We start from the raw sequence: 20332 nt of genomic DNA on the forward strand, positions 1-20332 counted from the left end.
GTTGTTAGCCAATGTGTCTGTTGTTCTTCAGGCACTGCTTATTTCACACTATGTCCAATTCATACAAATATTCTCCCATTTTTCTGAATTTCTCATTTGTCATTTTTTACTATACAACAGAAATCTATTATCCATATAGTTTGTTCAGCCATTTCCCGAAGTCCCCACACTCTTATTCCTAGTTCTTTGCCTACCACAAAGAACACTACTATGAATGCTATGCATATGTTCAATATTTATTTCTGTCTTTGGATTCTTCAGAATATTGTCCAACAGTACTCACTAAATCAAAGGGTATTTGTAAACTTAGTTACTTTTCTTACATGATTTCAAACTGAAACATTTTTTTGTTTTTTTTTTAAACCAGTACCAACTAATTTTGATGACTACTACTTTGTAATACAGTTTGAAGTCTAACAGATTCTAGACCTTTTGCTCTTCCAAATGAATTTTGTTATTATCTGGTTCTATAAAGCACACTCTAGGTAATTCAACTGGAATAGCACTAAAAGTTCTAAGTGAATTTGGGTAGTCTCATCATTTTTTATGAGCAATGACGCTAATTTCTGTCTCCATTAATTTCTAAAGAATGTAGATATTTTTTCATTAGTGTGTACCATGAACTTATTGAAAACATTATTGACTTTCCCATTGTATGTATTTTAATAATATGAGAAAAGCAGCCACATGACTTTTTTTTAAAAAATATAAAAGTGCACACTGATAAGGCTAGTGCTGATCATCTATAAGCAAGTGAGGCACTACGCTGTAGGGAAGAGAGTACAAAGGATTTAGGTCAGAGATCTGAGTTTGTTTCCTAGATCACTGACTTAATAAATGTATAACAAGTCACTTGCCTCTCTGGGTCTCAGTTTCCCTGGACTTCATTTGTAACATAAATGGATTAGACTAGATCTTTCTAAAGTCTCTCTCAGTTCTAAATCCTATGACTTATGATAGAAATCTAATTTGAATATGTTAAATCAGAGGTACCACCAGGAAGATTTTGTTGTGGCATGTGACCACAATACTTCCTAGTATAGTCTGAATCAAATTAAAATTTAATTAGAAAATATTTGATAAAATACAATAAAATGCAAATAATATTAATATGTGGTTTTCCAAGTCAATAGGCGGACTACAGGGATCCTTATATCTGATTTAGTGATCCCCTATTTGCCTCTGACACCACTGTGTTAAATTATTCTGGGGACTGTATTCTGTCAGGGCACATCTCAATTCTAGCTCCAAGTTAATGTCATTAATGGTGGCTCTCAGCTTTAATTTCAGCAATTTCATTTAAGAGAATTTACTTTCATGTAGTTAAAACAAACTTAAAAATTGCCTTGAGTTTAGTCATAAAGACAAAAATTTTAAGAGGTCAGATTCTACTAATTCATGTGTGTTGGCTGATTAAATTTTTTTGGTGTGAGGGAAATAGAGAAGGGAGCTCTAAAAGTCTTATGTAGGCTGTAGCCCAAGGGTCACGTATATCACATGTTGGATACCTGGATTCTACACTGTATACTTAAAGCAAATAAAGAAAACTAGTTTCTCAAAATGCCTCAGTTCTTATTTCCCAAATCAGACCACATTAATAACACAACAGGAAAAGGTTCGAATTGAGTAACTTCTTTAGCTGCAAAACTAAATTTAAAGCTGAGTCATCAAGAAAAACATAAATAAATATGGCATAGTCATGAAGCAAACACTTTTTAAATACTCTGTACAAATAAAGTCCATATAACCAATTTTGAAGACTGGAGTCAGTCAGTGGAAAGTATTATTTCCAATTCTATTAATTCACTGTTAGGTGGTTTTGTTTAAATCACTACATTTCTTTGTTTCTGAGTTGTATTTCAACTATAAAATGAAGATAAATACTGACCCATTTCCTTAAGTCATTGGTATGCAATGAGGACAAAAAGATCGCATCTGAGGTACTGTTGACAGGGACCTGATTCTTCTCTGACGACACTGCATTCCTGTGTATCCTCTCCTCCACCAGCTATACCTTCTCTCATTTCCCTTTCAGCATTGGTCATGGAAGGAGAGCTTGAATATTCTTTTCTCCCCATTATCATTTCCAGACTCTCCTTTTGCTGCCTTACTCAATAACCTTGACTTTGTTGAAGTTCATAAAGAATAAAATTTTCCACCCAATTAAAATAATGTTAGCTGTAGTACATCAGCCCCTAGGTCCCTCTTTAAATAAGTTAGCTAGCTAACCATATTCTTTTCTTCCTTCTTACTCTTCTACTGGGATGTTAATACTTATGTAGATGGTCCCTCAAACTCCATAATCTCCATTTCCTCAACCTCCTTACTTTTGATAATGTATTCCAATCCACTAGTTGCATATAGATATGTTCACACATTAGATCTGGAATAAATACATTGTGTGAAATTCAATATCTGGGTCAGAAGAGACCTCAGAACATCCTTCAAAGTGTCATTATGCACAAAAGTATTCCACTTCCCAAATTAGAAACTCCTGACATTTTCCTATCTCATCATCACTGCCATCATTTCATCTCCCCTTGCTGCTTCAATCTCAGTACCTTCTCAGATATTACCCTTTCTCTGACTTCACTGTTCTTTCAACTCCAACAAGAGACTTTAGCCATTTCAACTCTACACTATGTTGTGTTCTCAAACCCCTTGACTGTTGTCCTATTGCTGTTTTTTTTTCTTAACAAACATCTAACCCTGCCTTACTCTCATCAGCTGTATCTTCCTTGCTTACTTTTGAGCTATTGAATGAAGTTGGAGAAAATTTCACAACTGTGTTCACTGGGCACATTACAAATTCATGTTATTCAACCTTAACTTGGGCGCTCACTGCAGTAAGGAAGTACTTTCATTCCTCCAAGTTAATTCCCACAGAAAATACTGCAAACCATCTCTTTTCCGCTGAAGTCCCTCATACTTCCTTTCCCCATACTCTCGGCTGAGAAATTGCCTCTATACTTCACTTTTAAAAAATGAGGTCATATGGCATGAGTTCTCTTTTCACCAATTCTCTTCTCAAAACCCTTTGGAAATACTGGTGCCATGATGGCAGAGTGGGGAAGGAACCTTCTGAAGCCCTCCTAAATTCCCCTCCAAATAATGAAAAAAACACCACAGAATTGATCTAGGAGCAAGGGAGAAGCTTACGAGCCCAGCAATAAAAGTCTGTCTCATTGGGGGAGGAGGAAAGTGAGGTCCAAGGGCAGCAGGAGCAGCCAGCCTCACAGCAGGGGGCCTGCAGCAAGGCTCCAAGCCTGGGGCCTTGTGAAGCCCCACTCACACAAGCCAGGAACCCCCTAGGCAAGTGAGCAGTCAGTAAAATTCACCAAAACCCCACCCCTGCAACCCTACCCCCAGTACAAGACCACCAGTAAGGTCTTGACCCTAAGGCTGGCCAACAGCTAGACCCTACCCCTGGGGCCTACCCTGTTTCCATAGCAATCTAGCAGCAGGGCCCCACCCTTTGGGCAGATCAGCAACACAATTATTCCTCCCAGCAGCAAGGTCCCATCCCTGGAGTGAGCCAGCAGCTAAACCCCACTCCATGGGGAGGCAAAAAAGGAGGCCCTGCACCCCAGTACAAGCCAGAAAAGAAGCCTACCCTCCAGAGAAAGCAAGTTGCTAAGCCCTGAAGCCTAGTGAAAGCCAACAGTAAGCCCAAAGCCCCAGCCCAAAAGGCATGGGACAACACAGGAACAGAGCCCAACTCTTACATAAAAACACCGACTCACCAAAAATAGGCAGAAAAAATAAGCAAAAAAACAACAACAACAAAAAAAGAGCTGGACTACAGAAAGTTACTATGGTGATAGGCAGGATGAAGGCATAAACTTAGAAAAGAACAATAGTATCAAAATGGCTATGTGTAAAGCCTCAAAGAAAAATGTAATTTGGTATCAGACCCAAAAAGAATTCTTGAAGAATTTAAAAAGAACTTTAGAAGGCAAAGTAGAGAAGTAAAAGAAAAACTGGGAAAATAAATGAGAATACAGGAGAATCATGAAAAAAGAATCAACAGCATGGGAACAAATATACAAAAATTTACTGTAGAAAATAACTCCCTAAAAAATAGAATTGGCCAAATGAAAAAGAAAGTTCAAAAGTTCACTGAAGAAAGTTATTCCTTAGAAATTAGAACTGAACAAGTGGAAACTAATGACTCCACGAGACATCAAGATATGAAAACACAAAATAAAGTAAAAAAAAAAAAAAAAAAAAAAAAAAATTTTAAAAAAGAAAAACAACAGAAAAAAAAAAAAAAAAAAGGGAAAATAAAAAAACCACAAGAAAACAAAATATAAAAAAAAAAAAAAAAATAAAAAAAAAAAAAAAGAAAATGTGAAATTTTTCATTGGAAAAACAACTCACTTAGAAAACAGATCCAGGAGAGATAATATAAGAATTATTAGACTACTTGAAAGCCATGATAAAAAAATAAAAAAAATAAATAAAAAAATTTAAAAGCCTGGGCAACATCTTTCAAGAAATTATCAAAAAAAAAAACCAACTGCCCTTTATTAGAACCAGAGGGCAAAATAGAAATTAAAAGAATCTACTGATCACTGCCTGAAAGAGATTCCCAAATTAAAATTAATAGGAACATCATAACCAAATTCTAGACCTCACAGATCAATGAGAAAGTACTGCGAGCAGGAAAAATAAACAAATAAATAATAAATAAATATCAAATATTGTAGAGCTTCAGTCAGAATCACATAGGATTTGGCACCTTCCATATTCAAGAACCAGAGGGCTTAGAATATGATATACAAGAAGGAAAAGGAGTTAGGATTACAACCAAAAATCACCTACCCAGCAAAACTGAATATATTTTTTCAGGGAAAAAATATAGACATTTAAGTAGAGGACTCTGAAGCATTTCTAATTAAAAGACCAGAGCAGAACAAAAAATTTTACGTCCAAATACAAGATTCAAGGGAAACATGGAAAGGTAAAAAAAAAGAAAGAGCAAAAATAAGAAATTCAATAAGGTTATTAAACTGTTTACATTTCTATATGGGAAGATAATACTTGTAACTCTTAATAACTTTATTACCATAAGAGCAGTTAGGAGTATACATAGACAGAGGATATAGACATATTATATAATATATATAATACACATAATATATATAGACAGTGGATATAATGTGACTTTGATAGGATAATACTCCCCCCCCCCCAAAATAAAGGCTTGAGAAAGAAAATTGCACTGGACAAAGGGGTGGGAGGGAGACTGAATGAGGTAAACTACTGCACAGAAAAGAAGCATGAAAGAGCTGTTATAATGGAGAGGAAGATGGGGGATGGTGGGCAAAGTTTTTTGGGGAAAAAAGGATCAAAATATGGAACCAGAGGAAGACAACAAAATCATAACTCCTGCATCAAAAGCTTCCAAGAAAAATATGAACTGGTTACAGGCCATAGAGGAGCTCAAGAAGGATTTGAAAATCAAGTAAGTGAAGTGAAGGAAAAACTGAGAAGAGAAATGAGAATGATGAAAGAAAATCATGAAAAGAGAGCTAATAGCCTGCTAAAGGAGATGGAAAAAAAATACTGAAGAAAATAACACCTTAAAAAATATACTAACTTAAATGGCAAAACAGGCCCAAAAGCCAATGAGGAGAAGAATGCCTTAAAAAGTCAAATTGCCCAAATGTTCGAAAAGGAGTTTCAAAAACTCACTGAATAAATTAGATTAGAGCAAGTGGAAGTTAATGACATTATGAGAAATCAAGATACTATAAAACAGATCCAAACAAATGAAAAAATAGAAGGCTATATGAAATACTCACTGGAAAAACCACTGACCTGGAAAACAGATCCAGGAGAGATGATTTAAAAATTATTTGACAACCTGAAAGCCATGGTCAAAAAAATCCTAGACATCAGTGTTCAAGAAATTCTCAAGGAAAATTGCCATGATATTCTAGAGCCAGAGGCCAAAACAGAAATGGAAAGAATTCACCTATCATCTCTTGAAAAAGATCCCAAAAGAAAACTCCTAGGAATATCACAGTCAAATTCCAGAGTTCCCAGGTCAAGGAGAAAATATTACAAGCTGCCAGGAAGAAACAATTTGAGTATTGTGGAAACACAATCAGGATAACACAAGATCTAGCAGCTTCTACACTAAGGGATTGAAGGTCTTGGAATATGATATTCCGGAGGTCAAAGGAGTTAGGATTAAAACCAAGAATCACCTACCCAGCAAAACTGAGTATAATGCTTCAGGGGAAAATATGGTCATTCAATGAAATAGAGTTCTTTGAATTATTCTTGATGAAAAAACCAGGGCTGAAAAAGAAAATTTGACTTTCAAATACAAGAAGCAAGAGAAGCATGAGAAGGTAAACAGAACAAAGAAATCATAAAGAACTTAGTAAAGTTGAACTATTTACATTCCTACATGGAAAAACGATAAATGTAACTTGTGAGAATTTTTCTCAGTATGAGGATAGTTGAAGGGAATATATATGTATATATACATATATATGTATGTGTAGACAGGGGTATGCATGTATAAATACATATGTGAGCATATATATAGGATCAGTTGAATAGGAAGGGATGACACCGTGTTTCCCCGATAATAAGACACTGCCTTATTAATTTTTTTGGAAAGAAAAACACCAAAGGGCTCATTTTCAGGGGAGGACTTATGTTGTCCTGCCTCAGCTCTCCTCCGCGGCACTGCTCTCAATGGCGCCAGCAAGCAAATCACTGGGGAAGAACAGGATGATGCGCTCACTACTGCAGCTCTGATTGGATGCAGCTCGGAGAGCGGCGTGCGTTTCACCCGGGGGGGGACAGTGCATACAGAGGGTACCGTAATGTAGCGTGTAGCGCAGGGGATCATGTTCACTACAGTAGCAATCTCAATAGGGCTTATTTTCAGGGGAGGGCTTATTTTAGAGGAATCTTACACAGTAAGGGGAGGGCTTATTTTCGGGATAGGTCTTATTATCGGGGAAACACGGTATCTAAAAAATAAAATTAAGAGATGAGAGAGGAATATAATGGCAGAAGGAGAAAGGAAGAGATACAATAGGGTAAATTATCTCATACAGAAGAGGCAAGATAAAACTGTTAAAATGGGGGAGAAGAGCAGGAAGCTGAAAGAGAATGGGTCAACCTCACTCTCATTGAACTTGGCTTAAGGAGGGAATAACATACACACTCAATTGGGTATCTTTCCCTACAGGAAAGTAGGGGGGAAGAGGGGATGATAGAAGGGAGAGCAGGTTGGGGGAGAGGGTGGTTAGAAGCAAACACTTTTGAAAAGGGACAGGGTCAAAGTAGAAAATAGAATAAGTGGGGGGCAGGACAGGATGGAGGGAAATATAGTTAGTCTCACAATATAACTCCTATGGAAACGTTTTGTGTAACTACACATGTAGAACCTATATTGAATTGCTTGTATTCCCAGTGAGGGTGGGTGAGGAAGGAAGAAGGGAAAGTCTGGAAACCAAAGTTTTAAAAACAAATGTTAAAAAAAATTGTTTTTCACATGCAGCTGGGAAATAAGATATACAGGCAGTGGGATGTAGAAATCCATCTTGCCCTACTAGAAAGTTGGGGGGTGGCATGGGGGAGGATATAAGAGAGAGCAGACTGAGGGAATGGGTATTCAGTAGGCTCTCTATCTTGGGGTGGGAGATAGGGGAAAGACAGGGAAAAAATTTGGAACTCAAAATCTTGTGGAAATGAATGTTGAAAACTAAAAATAAATAAATAAAAGATTACTTAAAAAAAAAAAAAAGAACAATTAATCATAATACTATAAAAACTATTTGGAAAAATAGGTGAAGAAGGAGTTCTTTTAAATACCTCTTTTGACACAAATTTCTAATACCCAAACCAAAAAGAGCCAAAACAGAGAAAGAAAATTCTAGACCGATTTCCTTAATGGATATTGATGCAAGCATTTTAAATAAAATACTAGCAAAGAGATCACAGCAATACATCATAAGGATCATACACTATGACCAGGTGTGATTTATATCAAGAATGCAGGAGTAGGACCCAATATCACTATAAGTGACTGTATCAATAACAAAACCAACAGAAATCATATGATTATCTCAATAGATGTAGAAAAAACCTTTGATAAAATAGAGCACCCATTCCTATTAGAAACACTAAAGAGAAGGGGCGGCCAGGTGGCTCAGCGAGTAAGAGCACTGGCTCCAGGGTTGAGAAGACCTGGAGATCAAATCCTGGGCTCAGACACTTAGCACCCACCCAGAAACACCTGGCCGTATAACCTTGAGCAAGTTACTTAACCCCAATTGCTTAGGGGCGGCCAGGTGGCTTGGTGAGTAAGAGCACCGGCTCCAGTGTCGGGATGACCTGGATCAAATCTGGGCTCAGATACTCAGCACCACACCCAGAAATAACTGGCTGTGTAACCTTGAGCAAGTTACTTAACCCCGACTGCTTTAAAAAAAAAAAAAGAAACACTAAAGAGCACAGGAATAAATGCATCTTACCTTAAAATGATAAGCAATATTTATATAAAACCATTAGCAAGCATTAATCTGTAATGGGGATAAGCTAGAAGCCTTCCCAGTACAATATGGGGTGAGGCAAGGATGCCCATTATCATCACTATTATTCAATATTGTACTAGAAATGTTAACTACACAATAAGGGAAGAAAAAGAAATTAAAGGAATTAGAACGAATAGGCAATGACAAAACAAAATTAACACTCCTTGAAGATGATAGGATGTTGAACTTAGAAAATCCTAGAGAATCAATTAAAAAACTACTTGAAATTATTAACTATAGCAAAGTTGCAGGATACAAAATAAACCCTCATAAATCATCAGCATTTCTATATATTACCTACAAAGTCCAGCAATAGGACACAGAAAGAAAAATTCCACTTAAAATAACTGTAGAGAATGTGAAATACTTGGGAGTCTACCTGCCAAGACAAACCTAGAAATTATATGAACAAAACAAGAAAACATTTTTCACCCAAATAAAATTAGATCTAAGCAACTGGAAAAAATTAATTGCTCATGGATAGGATGAGCCAATATAATAAAAATGACAATTCTACTTAAATTAATCTTATTTATTTGGTGCCATACCAATTAAACTATCAAGAAATTATTTTATAGAATTAGAAAAAAATAATAACAAAATTCATCTGGAAGAGTGAAAGCTCAAGGATATCAAGGGACTCAATAAAAAAATGTGAAAGAAGGTAGTCTAGCCATACAAGATCTCAAACTGTATTATAAAGCAATAATTATCAAAACAATCTGGTACTGGCAAAGAAACAGAATGGTGCATCAGTGGAATAGATTATGTACACATTACATTATAGTAAACGACCATAATAATCTACTATATGATAAACCCAAAGATCAAGTTTTGAAACAAAACTCATTATTTGACAAAAGCAGCTGGGAAAACTGGAAAACTATGACAGAATCTAGGTATAGACTAATATCTCACACTGTATACCAAGATAAGGTCAAAATGGTACATCACTTCCACTTAAAGGGTGATACCATAAGCCAATTAAGAGAGTTTGGAATAGTTTATCTGTTAGATTTATGGATAAAAGAAGAATTTTTCTATCTTCACACCTTCTCTCAAATATAACTTCTTTTCTCCATGACACTGTTACCATCTCAGCTTCAGGCCTCCATCACCTCTCACCTTTAATATTACAACATATTCCTAACTGATTCCACTGTTTCAAGTCTCTTCCCACTCTAGGCCATCTTACATATTCCTACCAAAGTCGTTTTCATTAAACACATATCTGACCATACAGTATCACTCATTTAGTCAACTCCAGTGCCTTCCTATTGCCTTTAAAATAAAATTCCTGTGTTTAGCTTTTAAAGCCCTTCACATCTACTTTTCCACTTTCACTGGGCATTACCTTCTTTTCCATGCTTAGAAATCCAACCAAACTGGCCTTTTCTCTGCTCCTCACTCACAACATTCCATCTCCCATCACTGTGCCTTTGCACTGGCTATCCCATGGGAATGTAATGCACTCTTTCAATTTATACCCCAGAATTCCTCTCTTTAAGATACAACTCTGGCATTACCTTCTGCATAAAGCCTTTCCAGACTCCTCAAATGCTAGAAGTTTCATTCTTCCCAAACTACCTTGTATTTAACTATTTTGTGTGTATGTGTATATATTTACACATACATTTGCATCTATTAATTATACATTTATACTATATATATTTTTATATGTACTTTTATGTTTATATGTACTCCTTATTATTAGAATGAAAGCTCATTAAATATAGGGACTTTCACTTTTATACTTGTATACAAGGACCTAACACAGTGCCTGGCCCATAGTATATGATTAATGAATACTTATTTGATTGGAAAGTACTGGTAGTATTCATTGTCTTCAAATTCTACTAGGATCAATAGTTTGTGAATATAGGAGGAACTGCCAAAGTCATATTTCTTGAATTTTATCCATACAAATGCCTTTCAAAATAATTTAAGGGAAAATGAAAGATCATGTCAGAAAACTGGTTAAGGAATTTACATGACTAAAAAACGCAGTTTTACAGGCTCATATTGATGGGGTGCTTGGGATCTATGTTTGTAAAATCTATTTGTAAACTCAATTTGTAACATCAGTAATGATGGGGTGCTTGGGATCTACATTTGTAACATCAATTTGTAAAACTTTGTAATATCAATTTGTAAAACTAGTCTGTAAAATCACACCTCCCCCCCCCCCGTAATGGAATGCCAAGGAAAGGCAACTTCCCAAGGTTCAAAATACCAGCATAGGTGCTCTCCATTTTATTCAGTGACAAACCAAGAACAGAGAAGATCAAAACATGACATCATTCAAAATACAGCATTTACTAAGTGTGATTCAATAATCTCCAAGTATTACTCCACCCCAGGACCTTCCAATCATTCAATCAATTACAAAGTCCCTGTTCTAAATACTACTCTACCCCCAGGCTATACCTTCATTTAGTCCACCACAAAGCCCCTCTTCTCAAATGGAGATTAGTTTCCAAACATAAGTAAAATACCTTCATTTGTTCAATCACAGAGTACAAAAAGGTCAAAAGTTCCCCACCCCTGGATCACAATTGAATCTACCCCAGAGTTACATCAAGTTTTAGCACAGCACTTAATACCCAAATGGAGGTCTTTTCTTCATCTTGACATGAGGCAAGTTCTCAGCAATCTTAGTTCCTGGGGAGACAAGGCTTAGCAAAACCACAAGATACATTGCCAGTCCCTTCATCAATTCATCCTCTGTCTGTAGAACAGTCCTAGAACCCCTGAAAACATTAGCAAAACCCTCTCCCAGGATTTCTGTAAACATACAACCAGAAAATCCTTCTTCAGGGCTTCTGAACCAACAGAAAGGTTCCCAGACCCCTGCAACAACAGCACTGTCCTTCACCAGTGGACAGTATTCATTCTGTCTGCAGGACAGTCTCCAGACCCCTGCAACAACAGCACTGTCCTTCACCAGTGGACAGTATTCACTCTCTGTCTGCAGGACAGTCTCAGGGCTTCTTAACCAAAAGCCAGGTTCCAGGACTTCTTCAACAACAGGACTGTCTTTCACCAGTGGACAAATCTGGCAAAACAACATCAAAACAGACAGACAAAGTACCAGCAAAACAGCCATGTCTCCTCAGTCCTTGGCAGCTCAGGGGGCAGGTCTCAAAAGTCCAGGGCGATTCAAAGTGGCCCTCAGCAATCCTTCTCAGTCTCTCTCTCTGCCTCCAGTGTCTCTCCAAATCTAAGTCACCAGCTCCTCCCAGTTCAGGACTCTCTTTTCACATCAACAAGTCCATCCCACAGGTGGGATTAACAAGCTCTGGGTTTTAACACAATCAATTTGAAAAACCAAGCCAATACAGGGGAATCTTTAAATGCCATTACTATCACATTCCACCCCTCCAGGATCCATGGCCTTACAATCTCAATCTAAATGGCCATGGATCCTGGAACAAATAGAGGCACTATGCTTTGAGCTAAAGTATGGGTAAAACGGAAGCCAGATGATGTTCCAAAGGCTGCAGAGATTATAGCATATGGGAGGGATAACACTGTAACTATTGTTTATTCTGGAGAAGATGATTACAAAATTGTACCCTTAAGTCATTTATTCTACCATGAGTGAGGCTACAATAGTCTGGTTATTGTCTCTTTGCTTCTTCTTGATTTTTTTGTTTATTCACCTTGTTTGTTAGATTTGTTTCCACAGGCTTGGTACCCTCCATCTGTAGATGCCTGATAGCTTAAGCTGGATGTCACCCCCTGTCTGCAACTGTGATGTGTCACCCTTGGACCTGGCATCAAGCATATTAAGAACTGACCTCTCAAATGGGATCCCTTAGGACAGGGACAGCTCTACATCCGATTTCAGCAGCAAGTAGCCATAGAAGAGATCTTCACCCCTTACCACAAGATTTTGGGGCCCCATTTGTTCAGGGTGGGGGGAATGATGGGGAGCTTGTGCTCAAGCCCCACCCTAAAATATGGTTTTCTGTATTTATTGTGTGCTATTCTTGTTATATTGTTGTGAAATTTTGTTGACACCAGTTATTCCTACTGTATTTTTGCCAAGTAAGGGACATGAAAGATCTTGGGGCCGAATGTAAGGGTTATGGGATTTAAAGATCTTCCATGCCCCATTGGACTTGCTGACGTAGCAGGAAGGGGAGGAGCAAGAGGAAGCGGAAGCCAAGCTAGCGTTCCTGTGGTGGCTGGCGGTGGTGGCGACTGCTGCGGTAGCGCGAAGCCCTTTTTGAGTTAGGACTGCTAAGGACTTTCTGCTAAGGACTCCTGCTGAGGACTGCCAGGGGCCGGAGCTGCTGGGAGCGTGCTTCCAGGACGCTGGGTGGTTGCTGTGCGTGGGGAGAGGAGGTAGCCTGTTCTGTTTTAAAGGCTTGATAATGTGGGTGCTTTCTACTTTATCTACCTGTGCCAATATCATAACTACTCTGATGGCTTTCACTTTCTGGTTTTGGGACTCAGTCTTTTGGTATCTTAATAAATTTTCTAGTTTACTTCCCCATATGGCAAGCATGACGTATTTTGTAATGGATAATTATATCAGCATATTTGTAATCTCCATAGGCATTGTGAATATGGCATTGCTGATACACCCCCCCAGTCTCAGAACATTAACTCTGCCCCTTCCCCCTACCTGCACTCTGCCTAGTTTCAAAGCATTAACTCTGCCCAGAAACAACTCATGAATTGTTTATCTCAGCCTTGAAACACTAACAAGCTATACCTATCAATCCTTCACAAAAGTATCTATAAACATTCCAGCTTAGGCAACTATTATCTCCCCTTTGCACAGTGTCTCATTGCCCCCATGAATTCTTCGGTACCCTATCTCTAGGTTGACTCCTTGGCTGCCTCAATGAATCCTTCAGGACCCTATCTCTGGGTTAACTCCTTTGCCTATTATCCACTTCGTCTCCAGTTAACCTTGGTTCCCAGACATCAATCCTGTGAAGCATGACACTGATGGGTGGCAGACTGGGCACTTCTCCATCAGCCCTTGACCACTCACTGACTTAGTGATGTTTCAAGCCTAAAACCACATGTCTAGGTAGGCCCGACCCACCCCCAACCCCTCCCTGGTTTTTTCCCAGTGAATCATGGGTACTATGACTGCAGTCACAGCAATCGTGTATGCCCCTTTAAACACCAGCTCCACCTTAGCCCCACCTTAACTCCTCCCTAATCCCACCCTCTTCTCCCCTGGTCAGCCTCATTGACATCTCATGAATAGCCTTAACTCTTTAAAAACTATGCCTGTGTCTTTTTTTAAGCTTGCAGGTCCCCTAAGGATCCTTGCCCGCTGTAAAGTGTATAATCAGCTTTTACAACTTGGACTCCAAGTCTGCTTAGACCTACTGACTTCTTTCCAGACTGAATCGAAGGTTCTGGTCTTAAGATAAAGATCAGAGTTCCTGCTGAACCTATTGGGAGCCATCCCTCATCAATATGACCTTAGAATACTTGACATACACTGATAAAAAACATAAATATGGGAGAACTAGAATACCCCTTGTTATTAAGCAGAAAGAAAATGGGAAAATTATTATTAAAAAGAACTAAATCTATCTTCATACTGAAAAACTGCCACACAATTAATATTGATACATACATAAATTATCAGATTATCAGAATCTAATAAGTCACAGAGGAAAAACAAAGTAGACATTGTAGGCTTAGAAGCCACTGAGCTAATCCACCAGCCTAGGATAGTAGATAGGTACTGTGGATAAAGAGTAGCGGGTAAGACTGAATAGGAGGAAAGCAAGCTGGATTACTTGCAGGTTGTCTCCCAACTTCCATGAAAAACAAAAATAAAACAAAAAACTGAACAGCCTTTTAAAAACTAATATTTGCCTCGTGATATTAAATAACTGTGTGGTACGAGCCATCACCATCTTGGAATATTCGTAAATCATAGGTGATCCATAGGGTAACAATGCAAAAGATACCAAGCACATGGAGGCTGGAAAATGAAATGGGAGGGAATAATAAATGGATACCTTGTGTAATGAGCCATAAAATATTAAAAGAACCAAAAGGCATGCAGCACTTTGGGTAGGTCCTTCACAGAGAATTTACTTGGACAAAATAGTTTAGAGGCACTAAATCTGTACCAGTAGAAGTACCCAAACCAAGGAGATCACAAGTCCAAAGTAAAAAAATAATTTCATATTTAGAGGGAAAATTTTGCCAGATCTGAATCCCTAGTCATTTTAAGCTAAACATAAGAGTTCTGGGAACAGCTTGGGAAATGCTGATTTAGGCATTTCTAGGTGGGAGGAGATGACTTCTATTCCTGTTTCTTTATTTTCATTAAGCTTGGAGAACTTTCTTTCAACTAACAATTCTCTTTGTTTAACTTCTCAGGACAGAAAACTCAGTATGTTCTGAGTGGAGGGCATTAATATTCTCTAATAGACTTGAATCTCCTAGGAATCACCAGCAGGTGGTAGCTAAATTTTAAGGGCATTGGACATAAAGAGATCACTGAGACAATATTCTCTTAGATTGTTGCTTTTTTTCACCCTCGTTTGAAGGAATATCTTCATTCTTGATATGGGCTGGCAAAATGCTTGTTAAAGAAGAAATTATTTAAATTTTTAGTAGTAACAATTCCAAAACAGTAAGCCCTTACTAGACTACAGAGCCAGACCTCTGAAGAGGGGGTAGAGACTATCTTCCTGAGGAATGAATTCTGATGAATTAAACTAAACTTGAAATTCAACCAAACAGAACCATTCCAGATTTCAAAATGCTAAGCCCAAAACACTTGTACAGATAATAATTTAATCCTCTTCATAATCCTATGAAACAGAAAGGGGAAGAGGTTAGTAGTACTACTGCCATGCTATTATGTCTCTGCCTCTTAAAAATAATGAAATAAATAATAAATAAAAGAAAAATGATAAAAACAGTACACCAATAATTCTGAGATATATACAAATCATTTTTTCTTATACTTCTATGAAATATGGAGTATATGTAGCCTCATTTTACAAAGAAACTGAGGCTTTGACAAGTTATTAATAACAACTATTGCTTACATTTATTTAGCACTTGAAAGTGCCTTCACCTTTTTCACAACAATCCTGGCCATAGCAAGTAAATGATGTAAGTTCTCTCCTTACATTTTGTCTCACAAAAGTTTCTGGCCCTGCTAGTAATAACAATGTTGCCACAACTATGAACATGTGCAGAAAGATAAAGGGGGTACAAATACAAGACCTTATGTTGGGAGCTTTGAGCCCTAAAATTTGTAAAATCTATTTTGTGCATGTTAAAGAAAAAGCAAATATATCCATTTAAAAATATCTGGCCTTCACATAAGATACTCCAAAAGTCTTGCCTACTGTCCTCCACCTTCACAAGAATCAGTATGTGAATACTGAAATATTGCTTAGAATATAAACTGTCAATAACGCAGTATGATCACCTCATTTCAGAGCTGAAAAAAAAAAAAGACCCAGAGAAAGGGAGTAACTTGCCTAAAATTCCCTAACTGATAGCAGTGTGATTGAATTCAGATTTTCTGAACCTTGGCTCTAGGCTCTTCATACTAAAGGAATCTGCATCCAGGATGGTAACACAAATAAAGATATACAAATGAATGTCTCCTGTAAGATGCTCCCCAAACCTACCAAACATTTCTTTAGTGACAGACACTACCTCAAGATCACCTGTGGCTCAATCAATTTTCCAACTCTTCCACATAGATCACACCAGATATTTTGAGTCTTTATTAGTTCCAGAAAAATTCTACTTCTCTGACATAAAAACACTTGAGGAAATACAACTGTAATTGGAGAGTTCTAGAATCAATTTACATTCTATTAAATAGAAATTTATCTTCCTTATAAAAGCCAGATTCATGGTGAAGCAAGAAAAGTTCCCTTAGGACTCTTTAGTAGCTAATTCAGAGATTTAGATGACATTCCTATTGATTTATCTACAAATATTCACTCTCCCTCAAACACCCTTAGTTTTCTTCTTTCAACTCACTTCACATGACCTATTCCTCTCTACTCACTTCAGCCAAACACAAAGGTAGTCATACCCTTGATCATTCACGAATGTCCAACAATTCCAATGTCTCCTTACCTGAACATAATCGACTGACTCTCCACCTCTCTGCCTTCCCTTATCAAGCTCTACTCTGTCCCACATTGTGATCTCTATCCCATGAGCCCTCAATTCTCTCCCAGGTCACATTTCCTGCATTTGGCTCTCTACTCTTTTCCCCAGCTTGACTCTTTGGTGAGCTGATTCAATTCTATACTGTTCTCTTCTCTTCAGGTTCTAGACCCCTTATCATTTTGCTGATTATACCCTGCCAAGCATCCCTGGATCACTCCCATCATCTACTGCCTTTACTCATACACATGAGCGCTGAAGGAAGATGAAGAAAACCAAGTAACCATTCTTACTGGGCCCACTACAAATTTATGTTACACAATCTCAACTGGGACCTCACTGCTGCTAGGCAATCCTATGTATACCTCTGTTTCATCAAGTCACTATTTCAGGCAGCTCTTCCAAACTTTTTCATTTGTCCTCAAACCTCTCATGGCTCCCTCTTCCTCCCAACTCTCTCAGCTAAAAGCCTTGTCTCATATTTTCAGAAAAAGTTAAGGTAACTTGTTATGAGCTTTCTCTTCTCCCCTCTTCATCATCTCCTATGACTTCTGCCACTGTCTCCTTGTTTACCCTTGTCTCACATGAGGAGAGGTGGCCTTACTCCTTAACAAGGATAACCTCCCTCCTTACCTGCGCTAGAGTGATCTCAGTCCATCCAGACTCCTCCAACAGACTTCCTCCTCTGTTATCCCTACTCTATCAATTATTTTCAATCTCTCCCTGTCTACTAGTTCCTTGCCTACCACCTACAAACATGTTTTGTCCTTAGGAGCATACTTTGCCTTTGCCCTTTCTGGGGAGGAAAACAACTCTCACTTGATCCTTCTATCCCTGCTACTGCCATATATCTCTTTTGTTCTTTATAGCTAAACTTCTTGAAAAGGCTGTGTACAATACATTTTCTCTCCTCTCACTCTCTTCTTAACCCCTTATAATTGGGCTTCCAAATTCATCATTCCACTGAAACTTTCTCCTAAGTTGCCAATGAAATTAACAAGTCCAATGGTCTTTTCTCAATCCTCATTCTCTGAGACATCTTTGAAACTTCTGACATTGTGATCACCCACTCCTCTTTGATACTCTCTTCTCCCTTGTTTTTTAGGACACTACTTCTCTTCCCATTATCTGACTGCTCCTCATTCTCCTCTGCTGGATCCCCATCCAGATCAGACCTGCTAACTATGAGTTAGAAATCCTAGGGTTTTTGTCCTAGCCTCCCTTTTCCCTTGGTGATCTCAATTAGTTTCCAAGAATTTAATTATTATCTTTATGATGATGATTCTCAAATACTATACTATCCCAACTTCTCTGCTGATCTCCAATCTCACAACTCCAACTACCTTTCAGACATCTGAACTAGATATCAAACAGACATATAAAACTCAACATGTCCTAAAATGAACTCATTTTTCTTTCTAAACTCTCACCTCCTAACTTTCCTATTACTGTAGAGGGTACCATCATACTTTCAGTCTCTTAGGCTCATGCCTAGGTGACATTCTTGACCATCTCTCACCTCCCTTATCCAAGTTGTTGAATGTTGATTTCACCTCTGCAACATCTTCAGAATATGCCTCCTTCTCTCCTCTGATACTGCCATCACTCTGGTACAGGCCCTCATCACCTCATGCCTAGACTAGTGCAAAAGTCTGCTGGTAGATGAGTTCACTCCATTCCATTCTCCCTTAAGCCACCAAAATGATTTTCTTAAAGGGCAGGTCTAACTATGTCACTCCCCTACTCAATAAACTCTAGTGGCTCCCTATCGACCCCAGGATCAAATAAAAAAATCTGTTTGGTATTCAAAGACCTTCATAACCTGGCCTCCTCCCCCCTTTCAGTCTTTTTATACCTTACTCCTCATCATGTACTCTCTGATCCAGTAAAACCGGCCTCCTTGCTCTTCCAAGAACAAGATACTCCATATCTGGGCTGTGAACATTTTTTCTGGCTATCACCCATGCCTGCCAATGCTCTCCCCTAATATCTCTTACTGGCTTCCTTTAAGTCCCAGCTAAAATCCTATCTTCTACATGTAGCCTTTTCCTAACTGTTAATTCTAGTTCCTTCCTTCTCCTAATTACTTCTATTTATCTTGTATAAAACTTACTTGTACATATTTATTTGTTATTGTCTTTCCTCATTAGCCAGTTAGCTCCCTGAGAGCAGGGCCTGTCTTTTGCCTATTTTTGTTTCCCTAGCACTTAGCATGGTGCACACAGGAGGCACTTAATAAGATACTCCTCAGGTAGGGAAGGGCAACAAATTAAAATGATTATATGTACTATTTCCAACCTTAATAATAACAACATTTATCTAGTGCCTGGGACTATGCTAAGTGCTTTTACAAATATCTCATTTGATCCTCACAACAAGCTTGGGGGGCAGGTACTATTATTATCCCCATTTCATAGATGGAGAATCTAAGGCAAATAGAGGCAAAGTATGCTCCTAAGGACATATAGTTAAGAGACCAGATTTAATCTCAGGTCTTTCTGACCCTAGGCCTGGTGTTCTATCTGCCAGAATTTAATAAATTCAGCTCAATAAGTTACTGTACTATGTTTCCTCAAGTACTGTTTTGTTTTTGTTTTGCCTTTTGGAGAGGGGAAGGTAGGGCAATTGGGGTTAAGTGATTTGCCTTAGGTCACATGACTAGTCTTTGTTTTAAGTGTCTGAGGCCAGATTTGAAGTCAGGTCCTCCTGACTCCAGGGCCAGGGCTCTATTCATTGTGCCACCTAGCTGTCCCAAAGTACTGTTTTTCTTGAAGAGAAACTTTCAAATAAAAGAAACCAGAGAGCCAAATTGTTGATACTTAGAAGGAAAGATCTTTTTTGATGGTGGTAAGAATGGCAAAAGAGAGCTGCATCTGAGATCAGAGGACATGTGTTCACATCCTGCCTGTGTTATTTGTTAGCTGTGTGACTCTGGCAAGTCACTTCATCTTTCTGGGCCTTAGTTTCTTTATCTATAACACAAGGAGTGGATTTAGATGACATCTGATATCCCTGTCAACTCTACCCATGAGCACAACATGGTTAACACAACTGCCATTCTTTGTAACCCCCAGAAGCAAGATGGCAAAGGCATGTGAGAAAAAGGGAAACGGTTGCATGGCAAAGGTAAAGTAAATATAAGTGGTCAAAAGGTCAGATATTTATTTTAGTAATACTTAAACTTAATTTAAAAAATAGTACTGCTGGCCTGGCACTGCCCTTATGGAAGACATATTAGGCCCCAAAGAAAACAAATACTTTCCTCCCAGATCTTCTTCATGCACAGCAGGGCTGCTTGGCCTAGAAAGAAGGCCAGATGTGGGATGCAGAAGACCTAGACTGCAGTATCTGTCCTTCTGCTGACCCTCCTAAGCCATTAGCTTCTTGAGCCTCAGCTTCCTTATGTAAACTGGTGGTGGTGGTGAGAGCACTACAGGGGGCAGAAGGAATGATTTCTACTTAGTTATAAACAAAAATGTTAAATAAGTAGTTTCTGGGAGGAAACCACTGTCTAACCAGTAAAACACCATATAAATATGAGCTATTATCACTATAGGAGTCACAAAAATGCTAAGACAACACAAATGTTTATCTTGCAACAAGAGATTTTGATAAACAGTTATGACTACTATAAGATT

At 38.2% G+C, this 20332-nt stretch overlaps 1 protein-coding gene across 4 annotated transcripts in view; it reads right to left on the minus strand.

Annotated features, from left to right (window-relative positions):
• RABGAP1 (RAB GTPase activating protein 1) overlaps positions 1-20332 on the minus strand; it is a 215354-nt gene that overhangs the window by 167707 nt on the left and 27315 nt on the right. The window lies entirely within an intron of this gene.

Source organism: Petaurus breviceps, unplaced genomic scaffold (genome assembly GCF_028583685.1).
Source record: "Petaurus breviceps papuanus isolate PSGF00001 unplaced genomic scaffold, PetGlider_PUasm1.0 90879, whole genome shotgun sequence".
Classification (NCBI taxonomy): Eukaryota; Metazoa; Chordata; class Mammalia; order Diprotodontia; family Petauridae; genus Petaurus; species Petaurus breviceps.